This window comes from Bidens hawaiensis, unplaced genomic scaffold, assembly GCF_021521415.1.
Source record: "Bidens hawaiensis isolate Kalapana, Puna unplaced genomic scaffold, B.hawaiensis_p1.1 tig00035561_1, whole genome shotgun sequence".
Taxonomy (NCBI): Eukaryota; Viridiplantae; Streptophyta; class Magnoliopsida; order Asterales; family Asteraceae; genus Bidens; species Bidens hawaiensis.
Genome location: NW_027496194.1, coordinates 120,321 through 140,241, shown reverse-complemented (window position 1 = coordinate 140,241; position 19,921 = coordinate 120,321). Strand labels below are relative to the sequence as shown.

General features: G+C 35.5%; 1 non-coding gene and 1 pseudogene across 1 annotated transcript; one reads left to right on the top strand and one right to left on the bottom strand.

The window, feature by feature from the left end:
* Window positions 1-5,293: 5,293 nt before the first annotated feature.
* On the bottom strand, window positions 5,294-5,420 carry LOC143587558 (small nucleolar RNA snoR111). The gene has a single exon (XR_013144912.1). It is a non-coding gene; the product is annotated as a small nucleolar RNA snoR111 (small nucleolar RNA).
* Window positions 5,421-8,887: 3,467 nt separating this feature from the next.
* On the top strand, window positions 8,888-11,165 carry LOC143587547 (protein CLMP1 pseudogene; annotated as a pseudogene).
* The last annotated feature ends 8,756 nt before the right edge of the window (window positions 11,166-19,921 follow it).

The following is a 19,921-nucleotide window of genomic DNA, read 5'->3' as shown; positions in this document are numbered from 1 at the left end:
TAGATTCATTCAATTCCAACATTCCACTAGCCCATAGCATGCGAAGACAAGATGTGCAGGGAACAAGATCAAGTGGATCAAGTGGGTCCCAAAGATCAATAAAGTCAAAGGGAAAGGGATAATGACTGAACAAGAAGAAAATCCTCAGGGGCAGGAATATTTCAATTATCCGATGAACCAAGATCCTTACTTTGCTCATCCTCAAAATGAACGCCGGCGCACAGATTATGAAGGAATGTACATCAGAGATGACTCAACATGTTATGAAGTCAATGTTACAAAAATAGCCGAATCAATGCTCAACGATATAGAAATGGAAGAAGAGAAGGAAAAAGGAAAAGAAAAGGAAACAATTGGAAATACCAAAAAGGACAGCAAGATCAAGAAATTGATTGTCCGCTTGAAGAAATAGATAAATAAGAACTGTAGTAATTATAACAAGTGTATTTATAAATAATGTTATGCACTTTTGTAAACTACAATAATATAAATAAAGGATATGTTTTAATTCCCCGAATATTAAACTTGTCTTTAAAATTTTATTGTAGTATGTCAAGAGAAGGAATTGCAAACTCTCAGAACAATCCTTCCAATAAAGTTGGAAGCGGAGAAAATGTTGATAATAAAAATAAGGAACTTCCCGCCCAATATAAAGATGAAATTCAGAAAAAATACAAGAAGCTATCAAAGATAATTCTATCAATCAAAGTCAACTAAAATCTGATGAGGAAAGTAAAAGTAAATTTGTTCATTCAAGAAAGGAAGAAGTTTATTATAGCTCTACATCTGATAATAACTCAAGGGACAAACCTCGAAAGAAGTTGAAGCATCAAATAGTATGCAACTTTAAGAATTTCCAAGCTTATAAACCTAAGGAATTTTATGGAGACAAGATGCTATAATCGCTCTAAGATGGCTTGAGGAACAACAAGCAATCATTTACATTAGTAAGTGTACAAGTGAAGAAGCTATCCAATATTCTTCTCAAATGTTCAAGGGAGAAGCTCTTGAATGGTGGAATACCCTGATCTGGAATAAAGGAAGAAAAACAATGTACAATCTAAGCTGGGAAGAATTCAAAAATTTCGTTATAAAGAAATATTGTCCACTTCATGAGATGGATCGAATTCAAACTCAGTTGTGGAATAACAAGGTTGTTGGAACAAATCTCAGGGAATACAATATTTAATTCCTTGAATATTGCCAAATAGTCCCACATCTAGTTACTCCGGAATATAATAAGATAACACGCTATATATATGGGTTGCCAAGAGAGATAAGAGACTTGGTAAGAGCTAATATGCCGCAAAAAATTGAGTCGGCCATGGAAGTAGCCAGATACTTGATTAATAGCATGATAAGAAATCAAGAGGAAGAAAAGAAAGAAGAAAAAGAAATCAAATAACCGAAAGATTACGAGAAGATAGAGAAAGAAGGAAATACTTCAAAATCCACTTGTAAAACTTGTGGAAGAAAACATTTTGGAAAATGTCGACGAGAAGGCACAGATAAGTGTGCATACTGCAATAGAGAAGGACACATGATGCAAGAATGCAGGAAGAAACAAGGAGTATGTTTCATATGTTGAGAAATGGGCCACTTTAAAACAAATTGCCCGAAAAGAAAAGCTAATCAAGACTGACACTAATGTCAGAAGAAACCGGAAATATCTGACAAAGCAATCAAGTCAAAGATCAAACATATGGAATGTCTAGATAGAATAGTTAACTTCTGTACATTTGTTGTAACTCGTTCTGAAAACGACAAGTTTTGTAAACTGAGAAAGGGTATTTAATTCCCTCTGTTCTAAATAAGATATCAGCATACAAATCTTGTCAATACACAAGAATGCTCAATCGAAATTGGAAACTGACATTTAAAACCGATAACGAAACTGATTTAATTTATCATCTGACAGATTCATCCAGTTGGATGAACTATCTTTATTAGGCCAACACATGACATATCAAACATCATATGTAAATATAAAATGACTATAAAACTCTATTAAGGTTAAGTGAAACCTAAGAGTCTGCTGAACCGAATCAGACTAATAGTCTGGTGATCATACCAGGAGTCTGCTGAACTAAAATAAACTTAAAAGTTTGCTGATCAGACCAAGAGTCTGCTGAATTAAATCAAACATAAAAGTTTGCTGATCAGACTAAGAGTCTGCTGAAATAAAGTAAAGCTTAAAAATCTGCTGATCAGATCACGAGTCTGCTGACACGAATCTGCTAAACTGAAACAGACTTAAAGTCTAATGATTAACCAAGAAACACCATCTAGATATTTATGAAAGCCTATTAGGTTAATAGCATACTGAGGGAACAAGATTCTGAATATCACCGACCACGTGTCAATACGTGGCAGTATCTCGGCGTCGCGCTACGCGATGCCCTGAGCTAAGGGCCATCGCGCTACGCGATGAATCCCAAATTCGGCTATAAAAGGAAGGGGTCACGGCATTTCATTCCACACCTCCAACACATACATTTTCACACATACTTAGTCTCGTGAATCGTGCCAGATCTCGTGAAGCGTGCCAAGCTCCGAAGCTCTGACGGTTTATGGTGTAGTACGCGATATAGAGTAGAAGTACCGCTCGATCAGTTGTAGATAACTAACTCCGAATACCCGTACGAGGTCCGAGATAACAGCCAATCAATCAATCTGAAAGCTGAAAACAGAAACATGAATCAGTAACAGAAACTGATTTACAGACAGGGGTCAGTAACCGAAACTGATCAATATACAAGAATCAGTGTCAGAAACTGATTACAATCATATAAGGTGAATACGCCCTAAACTTCTATAACTCTTTTAGAGTCTGAACTGTTTGCATGGGATTTACGAATCCTTAAAACTTTGTGTTACAATATTGAGAAACGGGCATACTCAAATTAAGAGTATACATGTGTCTGGATCCATACATACATGGTGACTTGGATTTCCCCGAGGCCATGCATATCATCAAACACGCCTCTGGTAGTCTACGGGACTGATCAAAGAAATGATATTGTGTATATGATTAATTATACATGTACTTAGGGTAATTGTAACCCAATTGAGTTGGGTGCCTAATGAGTATTGTCACAAAGGTATTGTTATTGTTTACACACTGGTATTATTGAGTCAGCGTCATTCACCGGCTGTGTGCTGACGTATTTTTCCCCCACATTTCAGGGAAACTGAAAAAGGATAGAACTGACAGGCAAGACAGATAGAAGATTGGAGACATAGTCATTAGAGGTGATCTGATGGCTCAGATATTTTATTCAGAATATTATTAATAAATTATATTTTCAAAAGACAAGTATTTGAAATATCAAATGGGTATTCTGGCCCGACATTTTATAAATAAAATTTTAAAGACTTCCGCTAATAACTCGCAACTCTGATATATTTTCAAAACCGGATACCAACTAACAGGCGTTGCACCCAGGCCCTAAGTCGGGGTGTGACAACCATGCCTTTATTCATTTTGCCGCTAGTCCGGTAGGACTTCTAACCATCGTCTAATCCTTCAATCACCAGCAATAGCTGCAAAGGGGGCTCCTTCTAGTCGCTAGAAAACGAGAAGGGTTATACCCTCTGCTGTCGTCGCAAACAAGCATCCTCGTGATGCCTAAACCACGTTACTATATACCAGTTTCGTGGCTGCCCTGATGATGGTGGTGTTAGTGACGATGGCAGGAGGAGGTGATGGTGGATAGGAGAGATAGAGGTGAGAGAAAAAGACGGGGATAGAGAGTGTGTAATTGTTAATATAATTCTTTTAGTTATTAAATAAAATGTGAAGTTACAAATATGCCCTCATGTGTCTTGCACATGGCCAGATTTAACAAAAAAATATAACTAAGTTAGAGCCAAAGAACATAATGTGATAAGTTTTTTAAACGTAAAGGATGTTTTTTGCCATTCTTTGATAAATGACGTCCAATGAAAAAACAATCAAACATGAAGGACATTTTTTGCTATTTTATATTTTTTATTATTATTATTTTGAAACGTGAATGATGGGGACAACATTTTAGTTTCTTTAAATTTTTTTGTTTTTTATTTACATTGATTGGTGTTGGTTTCGAATGTGACGAGTGGTTGTGATTGACAGGTTCTGGGGATTCTGCCCACTTTTGGAGTGGCTTTATGTTGTTTCGTTTTCCTTTTTGTTGGTGATATCTGTTGTTTTATAGGTGTATTGGTGGGTCTAGCTTCTTGCTAGCGTTTTTTTTTCTAATAAAACTCAATTTATTGGTTTTTAGAAAAAAAAAATCATTTTTAAATATTTTATTTACAACAAATCATTCTCACATTTTTTACTTGTCTCATTTGCATATTAACTATTCCTTATATGATCCCTAGGCCCTCACTAACGCTTTCATTTTCAAAAAGATAGTACAATCAATGATTTGCCCTACTAATCAACAATTTTTAAGTAACATTGATTATATAGCATTGCCAATCTATAAGGTAAAGTACAATGACAATAACTATGAAACCTTTTATCCAGTGATTAAAATGGCCTCTGCTCGAAGTTTATTTGACATTCATCAAAAAATTAAAAAAAAATGGCAACTCTATATTTTTGTTGCTGCTATTATATTTCAGAGTTTCATTTAAAGAAAGAAAAGGGATGGAAAAAATATGCTATGTTTTCAAGTTTTATTTAAGAAAGAAAAAAGAAGGAAAATATAATAAGAGTGTTTCCAAGTTTCATTAAAATAAAGCAAATAAGAGGAGAGAAGAGAAAATGATGAGTAAATTATGAGAATTTGTATCTTTCCCAATTTAGACGGAAAATAACTTGAAGAGAAGGAGAAGATGCAAAAAGAAAAGATAAGAAAAGAAAACTATCTTTTCCTTGTTTTTTTTCATATAAATGAACTCAAAAACAATAACTTATCAAAATCTATTGAGCTCTACATTTCTTTCCCGTATAAATGTCTCTTAAACGTCCAAAATTCCTAATCCTAGGTTCAAGTTCATAGATTTTGCCTTTCAAAGAAACAAAAGAAAAAACATGGTAAATATCAGTTTTTACTTTGGAAAAACACAATTTGTCTACAGTTTATAACTTTGGACCTTGTGTGTTATACCAAATTGATTATAAAATGAAGTTGCCACTTATTAATTTTTGGCTCATCAGCTCTTGGATACATTCAAATGTCACAGGAAATATTCAATACGAGAACCGGAATCAAGCCGCAATTTATTTAGGACTCATAACGAAATTTAATCAAAGAAATCAAGTATTTAGTTAGTATTTTAACAGACTCGAAATGAATAAAAAATGTGGACGAGCAACAATCAGACCGTCAATAGATAAATGACGACTGAAACGATATCTCGCCATCTTTACTTTATCCTACTGTTTCCAATTTGATGAGACAATCAATAACTGTCTCTCAAAATTATTATTATTATATAAACAGAGGAATATAATTAATTTCAAGTTGCACAAGAAATAAAAAAACATCAGAATGGTAAATTACGTAAGGGAAACTAAGATCATCAAATTCTCAAACCCTTTTAAATTAAAAGAGAAGAGGAAAAGAAGGCGGCGAGTGAGACTGATAATAATAATAATAATGGAGACGATGAAGGTGTTTGTATTTATAGAGAGAGACCTGCTGAAAACCCTAGATGCTGCCTTGTTGCTGGATATTTACCTTCTTGCCCTTGTTACTAGGTTTGCCAATAAACAAAATATACCTTTAAAAAGAAAAATTCGAAAACGGTGTGTTTTATGTTACCGTACTCTCTAATTTGGATTGCCCTGTTATCTCACTTTGGTCAAAAATTTTTTTGTCTTAAACGGGCCTACGCTGGCTTCAGATTTTGGCTTGGGCGTTCTCCCGGGAAACCTTACTGTCGGCCGCCAATTGTCAATCGTTGTGTCACCACAAGAGCAGAATTCTCAAGCATAACACACGGTAGGACAAAAACTCGGGTGGGCTCAGAGATTCGAACTGACAACCTCGCAAGGCATAACTCAAATCCTTTATTGCCAATATTCACTCAATGTACCACAAGTGGAGAACGAATTTGAGTCTTTACTGGAGAACTAGGGGTGCAAACGAGCCGAGCCAAGTCCGAGCTCGACTAGGCTCGAGCTCGGCTCGTTTAACTTACATAGAGCTTGACTTGTTTCGAGCTCTATTTTCAAAGCTCGAGCTCGGCTCGTGAGTAGATTCTCAAGCTCGAGCTCGGCTCGGGCTCGGCTCGTTTACTATTTATCAATTATTTTTTTATATAATTATAATTATTTTTATATAATATTTATTCTACAATTTATGTATAAAAATACATATATTATTTAGTTAATTTTATTTATTTTTTCATAACATAACATTATATATATTAATTTATAATTATTAAACATATATTTTAAAAAATTATATAAATGGCAGGCTCGTTTAGACTCGCGAGCCGGCTCGAGCTCGATAAGTGAAGCTCGGGCTCAGGCTCGATTATTAAATGAGCTTACTTTTAGGCTCGAGCTCGGGCTAAGGCTCGATTAAGCTTGGCTCCATCGAGCTTTTTAACGAGCCGATCTCGAGTAGCTGGCGAGCAGCTCAGCTCGTTTGCACCCCTATGGAAAACCCAAGCATCCTATTACTATAACACAAATGGGGATAATAAAATATACTCTTTTAGTAGCCTTTTATATTATCATAATATTAGTGAAAATATGGTTGTTACTGACTTTGAACACAAATAATTATACGTTTAATTTAATTACTGTAGACTATGTATCGTGTCTAAAGTGGAGCTTAGATGAATAAAATATCGATTCTTGAAGTTAAGATGTTGGAAAAATGAAGTGGTGGTTCAACCGTTTGCAGTCACGAGTCGTATGGTCCTGCTGAATCTTTTGAGTTCTCTGTCATTATGTCATTATAACTCGAATCCATATGAATTTATAGCAGTGGTGGTTGCTCGCCGGAAAAGGATGAGGTCTTGGAGTTCGTCAAGTAAGGAGATGGTAGCGGCGGCGGCAGAGAGAAGAGGTTGTTGGTAGATTATGTGAAGAAGATGAAAACGAATACGATGATTTGGAAGGTTTTATGTGAAAAGACGAAATTCACGTGAAATTCGTCTGGTCAGATAAATTTCAAAAAAACGCGGTTTTCAACTTTTTTGGAAAACTCACGGCGGAGATGAAAACATGACAAAACATCACGGAGGAGATGGTTTTCGTGGGGACAATTTTCACACCAAAAATAAAGGAGGAGATGAATTTGATCAGAAAATTATCGGGTGTGGCCAGACTCTTTACACGTGTCAGTATTTTAGTGGCGGCCGAAATCCATCGGCGGGAAACTAAATGCATCGGCGCCGATGATTTTGGTTGGATTATGTTTTATTTAAAAAAAAAATTGGTCTATTTTGAGTTTCTCTCTCCTAATTTAGCCTATTTTGAGAATTTGCACCAAAGAAAAGCTAAGTTTCTGTCTGATATAGGGTAATGGAATGAACGGGAGAATATAATGGACAAGGGAATGGAATGAACAAATGAATGACATGAATCATTATTATTTTATTGTCTTGTTTGGTTATCACGTAGGAATGAAATGAATCATAATTTTTTTATTATTTTTTTCTTAAATAGTAAAGTATACATACATAATATTTTTATCAATTAATGGAACGGTAATAACATAATACGATATAATAATAAAAATATAATAATTATTATAATTTAATATTTTTTATACTATAATAATAATAATAATAATTGTTGATCATTATTCATTCCATTCCTTGAAAGAATGAAAAAAAACATGTTTTACTAAGGAATAAAAATGCTATATACGGAAGGAATTGCATTATTTAAAAAAGATTCATTCAATTGATGAATGACAGCCCAACTTATTTTGTTTTATTTATTTGGAATGATCCATTTTATTTCGTCTATCATTACTTTATATCAAACACTATCTAAGTGTCTATAAAAGTCTGCTAGTAATTAGAGTTAAGTTGTGAGCTTTAAACGTTTAACCATTTAAAACTTAGAGCATTCAGAGTTGAGTCGATGAGTTCAAATGCTAATCTTTTTATAATGAGCCCACCTATGCCACCTATGACATCATTAGATTTGTGAAATTCCACTACCAAATTGTTGAAGAATCACAATTCACAACCATAACATAATTGCAGTTACAATACAGATGGAAGGAAGTCATTTACGAATATCAATCAAATAAATCAAGAAAATCAATTAGCAAATAATTAAACTTGTTTATAAAATATCGTCATCCGTCCGGACTCGTAGCCTGCTCAGGCTACCTTTAGCCATTGGGGCCACGTACGGAGTACTCGACGTTACTTAGTTGGTCGTTCAAAAAAAAATTATTTTTTAAACTTATTTCACAAAACATCTTATTTTTCTATTCTTATTTTCTACTATCAATACTTTGTTATCAATAGCATCTATAGCTACTTTTGCAACTAAAAACATTAGATAAAAATCTAAAATTCATTCCAACTTTGACGGGGTGAAAATACGGTTCGAGCATAGAATATGAAATCAAGGGTTCATTCCCTTGTTCCGTGACCCATGTAGAGTGTAAACATTTAATCAAATCTAAAATAGTAAAATGAAATAATAGAAATTATGGAGCCCCAATTATATTTATATGATACAAATACAAGTCGGCCCCTCACTCCACTTGATATTGAAACTCATATCCTCTGCAACTGCAACTGCAACTGCAACTGCTGTTATCTTGGGTTTCCAATTCAACCACTCTAAAACCCCAAATCTTCAATCTTCATCTCAATTGCTTCAAACCCACTTTCACTTCAGTCTTCTAATCCAACCCCAGGTAATAATTTCATCCCCAATTAGGTTAAAGTTTATCTTTTTACTTAGAAAACAAACATGGGCAAATCTGGTGGTAGGAAGAAGAAGTCTGGTAGTGCTACTAGTGTTAATCAATCTCAAAACCCTAGTCAAACTGGATTCAACTATTTTCTTGAAAAGAGCTAATGAGCTTAAAGAAGAAGGTAACAAGAGGTTTCAAGCTAGGGATTTTGTTGGTGCACTTGAACAATATGAGAATGCGCTTAAACTCACCCCGAAAACCCACCCGGACCGGGCTATTTACCATAGTAATCGAGCGGCTTGCTTGATGCAAATGAAGCCCATTGATTACAAAATGGTGGTGTCTGAGTGCTCTATGGCTCTTCAGGTTCAGCCTGGGTGCGTGCGGGCCTTACTTCGTAGGGCCCGCGCTTTTGAAGCGGTGGGGAAGTATGAAATGGCGATGATGGATGTGCAGACTCTCTTATCGGCTGACCCAAATCACCGGGATGCTTTGGAGATTGCCAGATGGCTACGGGCTCCGATCATTGGGGCCCGCCAGGAGGCCCAGCAGGATCTCCAGAGCCGCCCTTCACCGGCGGCTCTTGGAGCTTCTGCTATTCGTGGAGCCCCCATTGCTGGGCTTGGGCCATGTCTTCCGGCTCGGCCTGTTCCAAAGAAGACCGGGCCGGGATCTTCTGGGAACAATAAGGTGGTGGATAAGACGTATCCGATCCCACCTGTTGAAGTTGACCCCGAGGTCAAAACAACCCAAATGCCAAAGCTTGTGTTAAAGCCTTCCAAGTGGATCCACTAATAAACCTAGTGCTAATGGCGAAAATAATACTAATAGTAATAAGCAGGCTGAAAAGTTGATATTATCAAAACCGGTTGCTACTGAAACTGCAATTCAATGGAGATCTTTGAAACTCGTTTATGATCACGATATACGTTTAGCACAAATGCCGGTTAACTGCAGCTTTAAGGTGTTAAGAGAGATTGTTAGCAAAAGATTCCCGTCTTCTAATTCGGTTTTGATTAAATACAAAGACGATGACGGGGATTTAGTAACCATAACGTGTACCCACGAGCTCAGGTTAGCCGAATCCATTGCAGACGGGCCCGTTCTACCCGATAAAGAACCAGACATTGAAAAAACCGATCTGTTCGGGATGTTAAAACTACATATAGTCGAGGTTAGTCCCGAGCAAGAACCGCCATTGCTGGAAGAAGTAGAAATTGAAGAACCGAAACCCGTTGAAATTGAACCGATCGAGTCTGTTGAGCCGGTTGAAGTAGACAACAGTGTGCCCCAGTCTAACCCCGAGACGGATAATAATAATAATAAGGCGGAAAAAGAAACACAAAAACCGGCGTCAACCGAAAAGAAGTTGAAATGGATGATTGGTTGTTTGAATTTGCTCAACTGTTTCGAACTCATGTCGGGATTGATCCCGACGCGCATATTGACTTACACGAGCTCGGGATGGAAATGTGCTCGGAAGCGCTTGAGGAAACCGTTACAAGCGAAGAAGCTCAAGTATTATTCGACAAAGCAGCTTCGAAGTTTCAAGATGTCGCGGCTTTGGCGTTTTTCAACTGGGGAAATGTGCATATGTGTGCAGCACGTAAACGTATTCCAATTGACGACTCTGGTGATCAAGAAATGGTGGCTAGTCGACTTCAAGCAGCATACGATTGGGTTAAAGAGAAGTGCACATTAGCAAGAGACAAGTATGAAGAAGCCTTATCGATAAAGCCCGACTTTTACGAAGGGTTACTGGCGTTAGGCCAACAGCAGTTTGAGATGGCGAAACTGTATTGGTCGTTTGTGGTTGCTAAAAAAGATGACCTGTCAAAGTGGGATCCAACTGAAACAATTCAGCTTTTTGATAGTGCGGAACAAAAGATGAAATCCGCAACCGAAATGTGGGAAAAACTTGAGGAACAAAGAGCCAAAGAAGCCAAAGAAGTAAAAGATAATAATGTGAGTAAGAAAGAAGAACAGTTGAAGAAAAAGTCAAAGGTCAACGAGGTGTCGGGTGATGAAGCAGCAGAACAAGCGGCGGTTATGAAGTCTCAGATTCATCTGTTTTGGGGTAATATGCTGTTTGAAAGGTCTCAGGTTGAGTGTAAGTTGGGGTTGGCCGGTTGGCAGAAGAATTTGGAGACTGCGGTTGAGCGGTTCAAGCTTGCGGGTGCATCGGAGGTTGATATAGCTACGGTTTTGAAGAACCATTGTTCTAATGCGGAGGCGGTTGAAGGTGGCGAGAAAAAGGTACAAGAGTAAGTTTAATATTTGATGAAAGTTGTGTTTTTTTTTTAGTTTTATGTGTTGGGAAATTGTGTTTGTGTTTTTTAGATTTGAGGAAGGGTTTGTTAAAGAACTAAATTTGGGGCCAAAATTTTTCATTGTTTGGATCATGAGTTTTGTTATTTATCTGGTGCTAGTTTTCAAGCCAATGTTTGTCAGTGTCAAGATGCTGGTTGTTTGGATTGGTCTTCTTAACTTCTTATGATTGCTAGTTTTGTTCCAAGACAATATTTGCCTGTTCTCTCTTTATATTATTGTTACTTTATGGGCAGAAGCCTGTCATGTCCCATCCCATGTAATTGGGTTCTTGGTATTATGACCCGAAATAACTCAATAGGTATACATTTGGTCTAGCTATATTGAGTTATTGACCATTGAATCTGTTTGTATTTTAAAACCTGATTGAAATTTCAGTTGCGTGTATTGTGTAAAGAAGTGAGCGAAAACGATTAATGAAAACCTCAAAACCGAACAGAAATAACCCAAACTATAACTGATGGCGCGGTACTTTTTGAACCGAAATTATTGTTTGGCGTTGTTTATACATTGTTCAAAACCAAACCAAACCAAACCGCTCCAATTGAATAAGCGGCGCTTGTAACCGGATTTATGCCATGCTTTTTAGACCAAAAGTTTTAGTTCCAGATCCATTTAAGGTAAATTTTGGTCAAAAGCTTTTGGCCCAAACTTATTATTTCAGGTTGTATTTTTCTAGGCCAACACATTTCATGCATAAATGTAAAACCAAAAGCCGGCTCATAACCGAACTGAACCTATAAGTAAAACGGAAAAAACGAATATCCGAAACTGAAAGGTTTCCTAGAACCAAAATTTCAGTTTTAATTGATTTGAACATCGCACTTGCACACCCCTACGCTATGTAATTGAATCCTATAAACTAAGTTGACCAATAAAAAGGTAAAAAGTAGAAATAAAAAAATTGATTAATGGGTTTTCAAATTAAAGCTTTGCTGCCCTATTTGCCAAGTAGTTGCTATATCTTGGGCCGTTAAAAAAGTTGTTATACTTTGGTTGTAAATTGTAATTACAGCTTCTTGAAATAACTTATAATAATTTTTTTTTTGATATATTGGTTTTTAATTACCCCAACTATTGCCTTTTGGTCACTGCTGGTCCCAATTAATGAATTGGTTACTAATGATCCCAACTTTTAAAGTATTTGTTTCTAATGGTCCGCGACTAACAGAATCCTAACGTCGTTAGTTTCAAGTCGCCGGAAAAACGGTTTTGGCCGGAAAACTCAATTTTTTTTTTCCTGAAAACTCAACATTTTCATCCCAAACATCTTGGTAACTTTGTATCGGACCTTTAGGAACCTTTTTCTAGTAAAAGCCCCAATTATTGAGGTCGCCGGAAACCTTAGAACCATCGTCGGAATCGGTTGATGGTTCTCAAGTGATGGTAGTTGGTTAGCGGTTAGTCAATTAGCAGTGGTTGCGGTGTTCAGGTGATGTTTTCCGGCAACAAATTTGAATTTTCCGGCCAAAAACGTTTTCCTGACGACCTGAAACTAACGGCGTTAGGATTCTGTTAATCGCGGACCATAAGGAACAAATACTTTAAAAGTTTGAACCATCAATAGCCAATTCATTAGTTGGGACCAGCAGTGACCAAAGGGCAATAGTTGGGACCAACAGTGACATGTATGTATCTTTGAATCAGGGTGGGGTCATGTTGTGCTTATTTTAGAAAATTACTTGAAGTTAACTGTCCGGTCCAAATGTCGTTTACAAATGTATTCACATGCTTGCAACATTTTAAACTATGTTTAGTGTATGTTATAATATATTATATAATTATTTGACTTAAACCCGTTTTGACATATTACCCGACGTACATAACGTGTTTATTTTACCATATATGAGAAACCAAAAAAGAGTAAATAACGTTTAACTTAACATCTACGATCATTAACAAAGAGCGTTGGTGGTCTTCAACGACACCTACAATACAAGAACAAATTTGAACAAACCTCATGAAAAACCTCAAGTATAACACTATGAAACTCCTCAGAATTCATAGATATATAACAATTCAAAAGCCTACGAAGGTCTTTTGGGTCAGAAATCCGGTTTGTAGTAATCATCTCCATAATGGAGTCCCGAAAATCTTGTCTAAGATTACAAGAAGATTTCTCCATTGCCACCATCACAAACAACCTATTACTCTCTTCTCTCACCCTTCTCCTCCTCTCTTCATATCTTCTTTCTTGCCTTTCTCTAATTATTTGGTCTAATCTTTCTTGAACCATCGCGTGTGCGAGGCTCGAGACTGTTGGAAATCTGTCTGATTTCCTGCTGTCGGTTTCTTCTTCGGAAGAAGATGAAACACTAAGCCTGCAATTGCAACACAGTGTCTTGCATCCTTTATATGGAAGTTTTTGCTTCTTGAGAAGACCTCTAGAGGTTTGCATTTTGATTTGAGGGTGTGAGTGTGTAAAAAGATATATTTATGGCAAGTGAGATTAAAAGCAAAAAGAAAAAGGTGGTCAAGTAGGAGATTTCATGATTGTGTCACTAAGAGTACAATGAATCAGCCAATCAATGGATAATCTTGTATCTCCATTTAAGTTGTAGTGTGATCGGCCAAGGTGATTAATAGTGTGTTTGGATGTATGTTTAAATGTGCGGTTGTATGTACTTTCAAATGAGTCGTGTTTGTGGGTTGAAAGGTCGAAGCATACATGAACCTGAACCGGTGGCTCACTTTTTCTAAGTAATGGGGAAGAGGACCGAAACATGCCACTGAAAGACTCTACTGAGACAAAGACGGACTGTCAAGAACGTCAAGAACGTAGAGGAGGTAGGATGGGCAGTTGGTCAGATCTAGTATGGATTGAGCACGACAGGAATCCGAAAAATCTAGGCTGACACAAGAATCCAAATAATGACACCCGTACTCAGATATCAACCCATTTAACCTGAATTTATCTTATTTTATATTATCTATTGTATATCAATACTCTATAAAATTCTATATTTACAATAAAAGGCAGAAACATGTATAAACAATTGTGGTTAAGTTCTAATACTTAATGCCTGTTTTTCTTCTATCATAAAATTTTGACATAAAATACTCAGTCCTTTACTATAAAGAAGCACAAGCATGCATTAAACTAGTCACCCTTTAACCATTATATTGACTAAGCTAAAACCCATAACTCCATAAGTTTCATGTTATGTCAAAATTACATCTTAGAATTAATCAATCATATCAATCATGCCCAGTAAAATCCCACCGACAGCAAAGCTATAAGTAGGGTCTGGGGAGGGTGGGATGTAGGCACACCGTACCTCTATCCAAAGGAATAAAGAGGTGGCTTCCAGAGAGACCCTCGGCTCTAAGTACATGTGTATGAAGCAAAATAAAGGAAATCAAACTTTAACAGTTATATAAAAACTACTACTAATTATAATAATATTAATAATAAGATCACAGTTTAACAGTTATATAAAAGCTAATAATAATTATAATAATAATAATAATATATGTAAGGGAAATACCATTATGGTATGTGACCTAAATAAGTTAAGTCTAAACCCTAAGGTATTCAATTCTCTCTAAAAATCCTTAACTTTAATTCTACTTCTCCACGAATTCCTATCCTCAACCATGTCCTCGGAGAGGTTTAGGTCTATAAAATCATGCCTAATCCTCTCACATCCTAGAATTAATAATATATTAAAACCAGGTGCATATGGCACATGACTATTGCCTGTCATTTGAGAAAACCTATAAGTTACCACACACCACATGGCTTCATCATTGATTAGAGTCCTTTTTCACTTAAAAACTTAACACCAACAACTTATTCTCCATCTCAACCCTGCCAAACAACCACTTTTGATCAGTTTTTTATACATTTTAGTATTTGAGAATTGCCAACATGTTTGGTTAGCTGCTGATATGGCAGAAGCAGCATCACTCCTTATAGAAAGTTCATAACTTTGCAGGGTTCTTTACTTTTGTCATTCTCACCTACTGAATTATGGGCACATAATCATTAAAAATAGTCTACTTTAATCAACACAACATATATAATATTATCTCCATTAAGGATTAATTAACCGCAATAATCGATACTTGTCGGGGTGATTTGGATAAAAGCAAGATTATTATGTGCTGTTTTTAGGTGGCTCCCAAGTTACTCTCACTCTTGCTTGATCCTGAGTCCCTAATCATGCTAAGAATCACAAGAGGATTGTGCAACTAGATAGAATCTTTACTTTAGATATTTCTATTTTTCATCTGATCTCATTGCACATTCTATACACAACATAGAAGAGGTATATGAAGCTTTTAAAGTATGTTCTTGGTGCTTATAATGATGCTTTTGTTGGAGCCACGTGTCTCCCAAACAAACACATGCGAACAATTATAAGTTTTCGCACAGAGAATATGCAAAAAACTAAGGATTACAACTAGAAATGTGAAAACTATACTAATGACAACTAATAAAAGCGAAAACAAAGGCAGTTTTCGCAAACATATGTAATTTCGCACTGTGCAGCAAACATGAATCCAAAACTCACGCAATAATCCATATTCTGATCCAATTCTTCAACAGTGATGTCAGGGCCGGCCGGAGGGTGGCGCCGGTTGGACCGTTGGCCGGGACACGTAATTTTTAAGGGCCAAAATTTTTTGTATATATATTTAAAAATATAAAACTTATGAATTGCTCTTTACCATCTTATAATTATTGGGCCCGGAATTATTTTTTATCCATAATCCATTTAATTAAGTTTAAATTATTGGGTCCAAACTAAAACTAAAAACTAAAAAAAAATAAATAAAAACCAGATACAAAATAAAAGAAATAGTGGCCGATTGAAATTTCTCTTTGGTTCCTTCATTCTTTGCGAATGCTGAACAACGACCAACCCAACCGACCACCACTGTTGGTTCGTTGTTAACCACCTGGCTCCTCCACGGTTGACCAAGCTAGCCACCATGGACCAAACTATTTTTTTTCCAATGCTAGGACGTAGAAGAGTTTCACGAATCATTGGTTAATCATTAATTATTATGGTATTTGATTTTAATAATATATTTTTCTATGTTTATTGTTATAACATTAAACCTCGTTCAAAAAATTAGCTTATATATTTCGTTACTTGTTAAGGCTATGGGCCTTTTTTTTCGGCTCGGCCGAGGTATTTAAATCCTCGGAGACGGCACTGAGTGATGTAATTTGATGACGATAGGCCAGAAATAATGAATAATCTGAGCAATTGAACCACATCAAACTAGAAACAATCTACAAACTCAAACATCCACCGATCCATTGAATTCTGAATGAATTGATGATGAAGTTTTTAAAATTTGAATTTCAATCATACAATCAAATAATACTGAAACATACTGAGATCATCAATCTACAAGCATTAAAGCATCTATCCATGATCAAAATAGTTCTAAAATCAATCCGATTAAACACTCTCAAATGAGCTCCAAGCTCTGATACCACGTGTGGGACCCCTAATCTTCACAAGATGAATTGATATGACAACATTAAGGCGGAATCAAAGTTTAATTAAATAATTAAAACATGATTATAGAGTAGAATCGTGTAACAACAATCACTACTAGAATATTGAGCAATTGCCACCAAAATTTGCTACCGAAAAAAATGGTAGCAAATTTAGCGACCGACTTTGCAAATTTGCTACCGAAAATGCCAATTACTTGATACAGTGGCTAAGCGGTCGAAAATTTTGCAACCATTTTGTTTTCGGTGGCTAGGCAGTCGGAGTTTTTGCAACCGGTGGCTACGCGGTTGGGCTTTTTGCAACCAACGGCTAGGCGGTCGGAGTTTTTACAACCGATGGCTAGACGATCGGAGTTTTGCAACCAGTGGCTACGCGGTCGGAGATTTTTGCAACCAATGGCTAGGCGGTCGGATTTTTTGCAACCGGTGGCTAGGCGGTCGGAGTTTTTGCAACCGATGGCTAGGCAGTCGGAGATTTTGCAACCGGTGGGCTAGGCGGTCGGAGTTTTTTCAACCGGTGGCTAGGTGGTCGGAGATTTTGAGTTTTTAACCTTTTATTTAAAAAAGTTGATTTGCGACCATAGTAATCTTACCTAGACTAGTTAAAACTCTTTTTTTTTTTTTTTGAAACCATGAACTTTTATAAATAGCAAATACCAACCACACAAACAAACACCCAAACACAACTTCACAAGCCGGAGAGCAAAACGCACAGCTCAAAAAAGGAAGAAAATGAAAATTACATGAAGACGTACTTTCCTATAATCTATAATATATATAAAAGAAAACCCTAAAATCCTACGTGTCGTGATGTGGTCGCTCCCCTCTTTTATGAAAGCCATCAGATTGCTTGATTTTTAAACGGAGACATCATAGTGATTTAACCCAAATTCATGGGTATAGGTCTTACCAAAACCAGATAGCTCTTAAACAGGTTATAACATCTCATTAAATTAAAAATTAATTTTACTAATTATTTGATATAAAAATCCTAAAAAATAGGGATATACTAAAATTTAATATCTAATTTAAAAAGAAAAAGATATTATTTATAATCAATAAACAATTTTATAGTAAAAAACAGGTCATGGGTCACCAAATCCATATAGCTTTTAGACGTGTTATAACATATCAATTATTTATGAAACCTTTTTATCATTAAACCTTAAGTATATTATTAACTTTCTTACAATAAAGAAAATTAAAATCCAAAAAATAAATATTAAAAAACAAAAAAAATGTAAAATAACCATTCTCTCAAGCCATCAGATTGCTTTAAAATTCAAAAAATAAATATTAAAAAACAAAAAATTTAAAACAACCATTCTCTCAAGTCATCAGATTGTTTTATTTGTAAATGAAGGCTTCTGACGCATTTGACCCGAATTCACGGGTGAAGGTCTCACTAAACTCAGATAGCTCTTAAACGAGTTATAACATCTCATTTTATTAAAAATTAATCTCATCAAATATTTGATATGAAAATCCTATAAAATAGGGATATACTAAAAATTAATATCCTATTTTATTTAAAAAAAAGATATTATTTATAATTAAGAAACAATTTTACAATAAAGAAAATAAACGGGTAATGGGTATCACCAAACCCAGATAGCTTTTAAACCGGATTATAACATATCATTTATTTCTGAAACCATTTTACCATCAAACTTCAAGTATATTAATTATTAACTTTCTTACAATAAATAAAATTAAAATCCAAATATATATATATATATATATATATATATATATATATATTAAAAACGAATAATGTAAAACAACATTCGTAATACGGGGAATAAAATCTAGTTTTACACAATAAATTAATCGAACACATATAAATTCATGCATAAAATCAAAGTTATTGGGGGTACATTTAAACTATTCAAAACTAGAGGGTGTAACTTTGTCTTTTAACTTCTAAAAAGCTAATTACAAGCCTTATCAGATCTGCTCCTTCCACGTGAAGCTCCTCCGACAATCATCGCCATTGCTGCCGGACGTGAAGCTCCATCGGTTAGTTCGTCTGGTACATTTACTTCTCAATCAATCACAAGCCTTCAGTTATCTTACAATTCGATTTCGAAATTAGTTGCCATGGATTTTGAACGATTGTTAGTATTAGCGTTTAGATCACGAATTTAACATTTGCTGAAATTATCTAGGTTACTTCAGGATGATGAATTGTTTGTTTGTTCATCGAATTTCAGTTGATAGATGATAATGAAATTAGGTTATCTAATGAATTCAATTGATAGATGATAATGAAATTAGGTTATCTAATGCATGCAATTGATAGATAATAATAATAATAAATTTAGGTTATGATTGTATGAAGTGTAACCACTTTAATTGATTACGCTGATAGATGATGATGAAATTAGGTTATAATTATATGAAAAGAAATTAAGCAACTACTCTAATATTTTCAATTGTGTCTTAATTGAGAATTAGGTTATGATTGTTGTTGCAGGCTCTTGTAAGGAGGATTCTGTTGAATGCCACATGCTTACCGGTGTCGGTGGTTGACACAGTTCATAGTAATTGAATGTCGTTTCTGATGCTAAAACAATAGTTATAATTTGTAAGTAAGCGATTCTGTTATTAGTATTCAGCTTAATAATTCTTCAGTGTGTTGGAGCAAGTGAAAAGGTCTTTCAGCTATATTGATATCTTCTCTTGTCATCAATCTTCAGCAAAAGGTATGCAAACTATTATATTCTTTATGTCCCATTTTAAATTATAAAAAATATCCACATTTTACCCTTTTAAATGATGCAGTAGGAATCGCATTCCATTTTCCCTTCAAGCTGGTCTAAGTGGCAGTGGGCAAATCATGTTAGATCATCTCTTACATGGTATGTATAAGCCAACACAGGTACAGGTACAGGTACAGGTACAGGTACAGGTACACAACAATTCTAGTAAAAATGTTTGATTAATGAAGTTTCACAGGTACAGTGTCACACCCCGACTAGCACAATACGGAAGCGTAAAACGGGAATGTAACAGACACCTCTGGTATCAACACATTGTTTATAAAGAAACATTACAAGCTAATTTACAATATATTACATTTCTTTGTTCTATCATTGTTTTACAGTCTAGGTGATACAAACAAAACTAGTTCGTTAACTATACGTACTTACTACTAACACCCTTGCCTCTATTCACATAGCATCAACCACAAACCTTGGGCAAGTAACAGATCACTAAATCATTCCGATTTAGGTATACCTGAAAAGCAGTTTAAAACGGGTCAACTACTAGAGTTGGTGAGTTT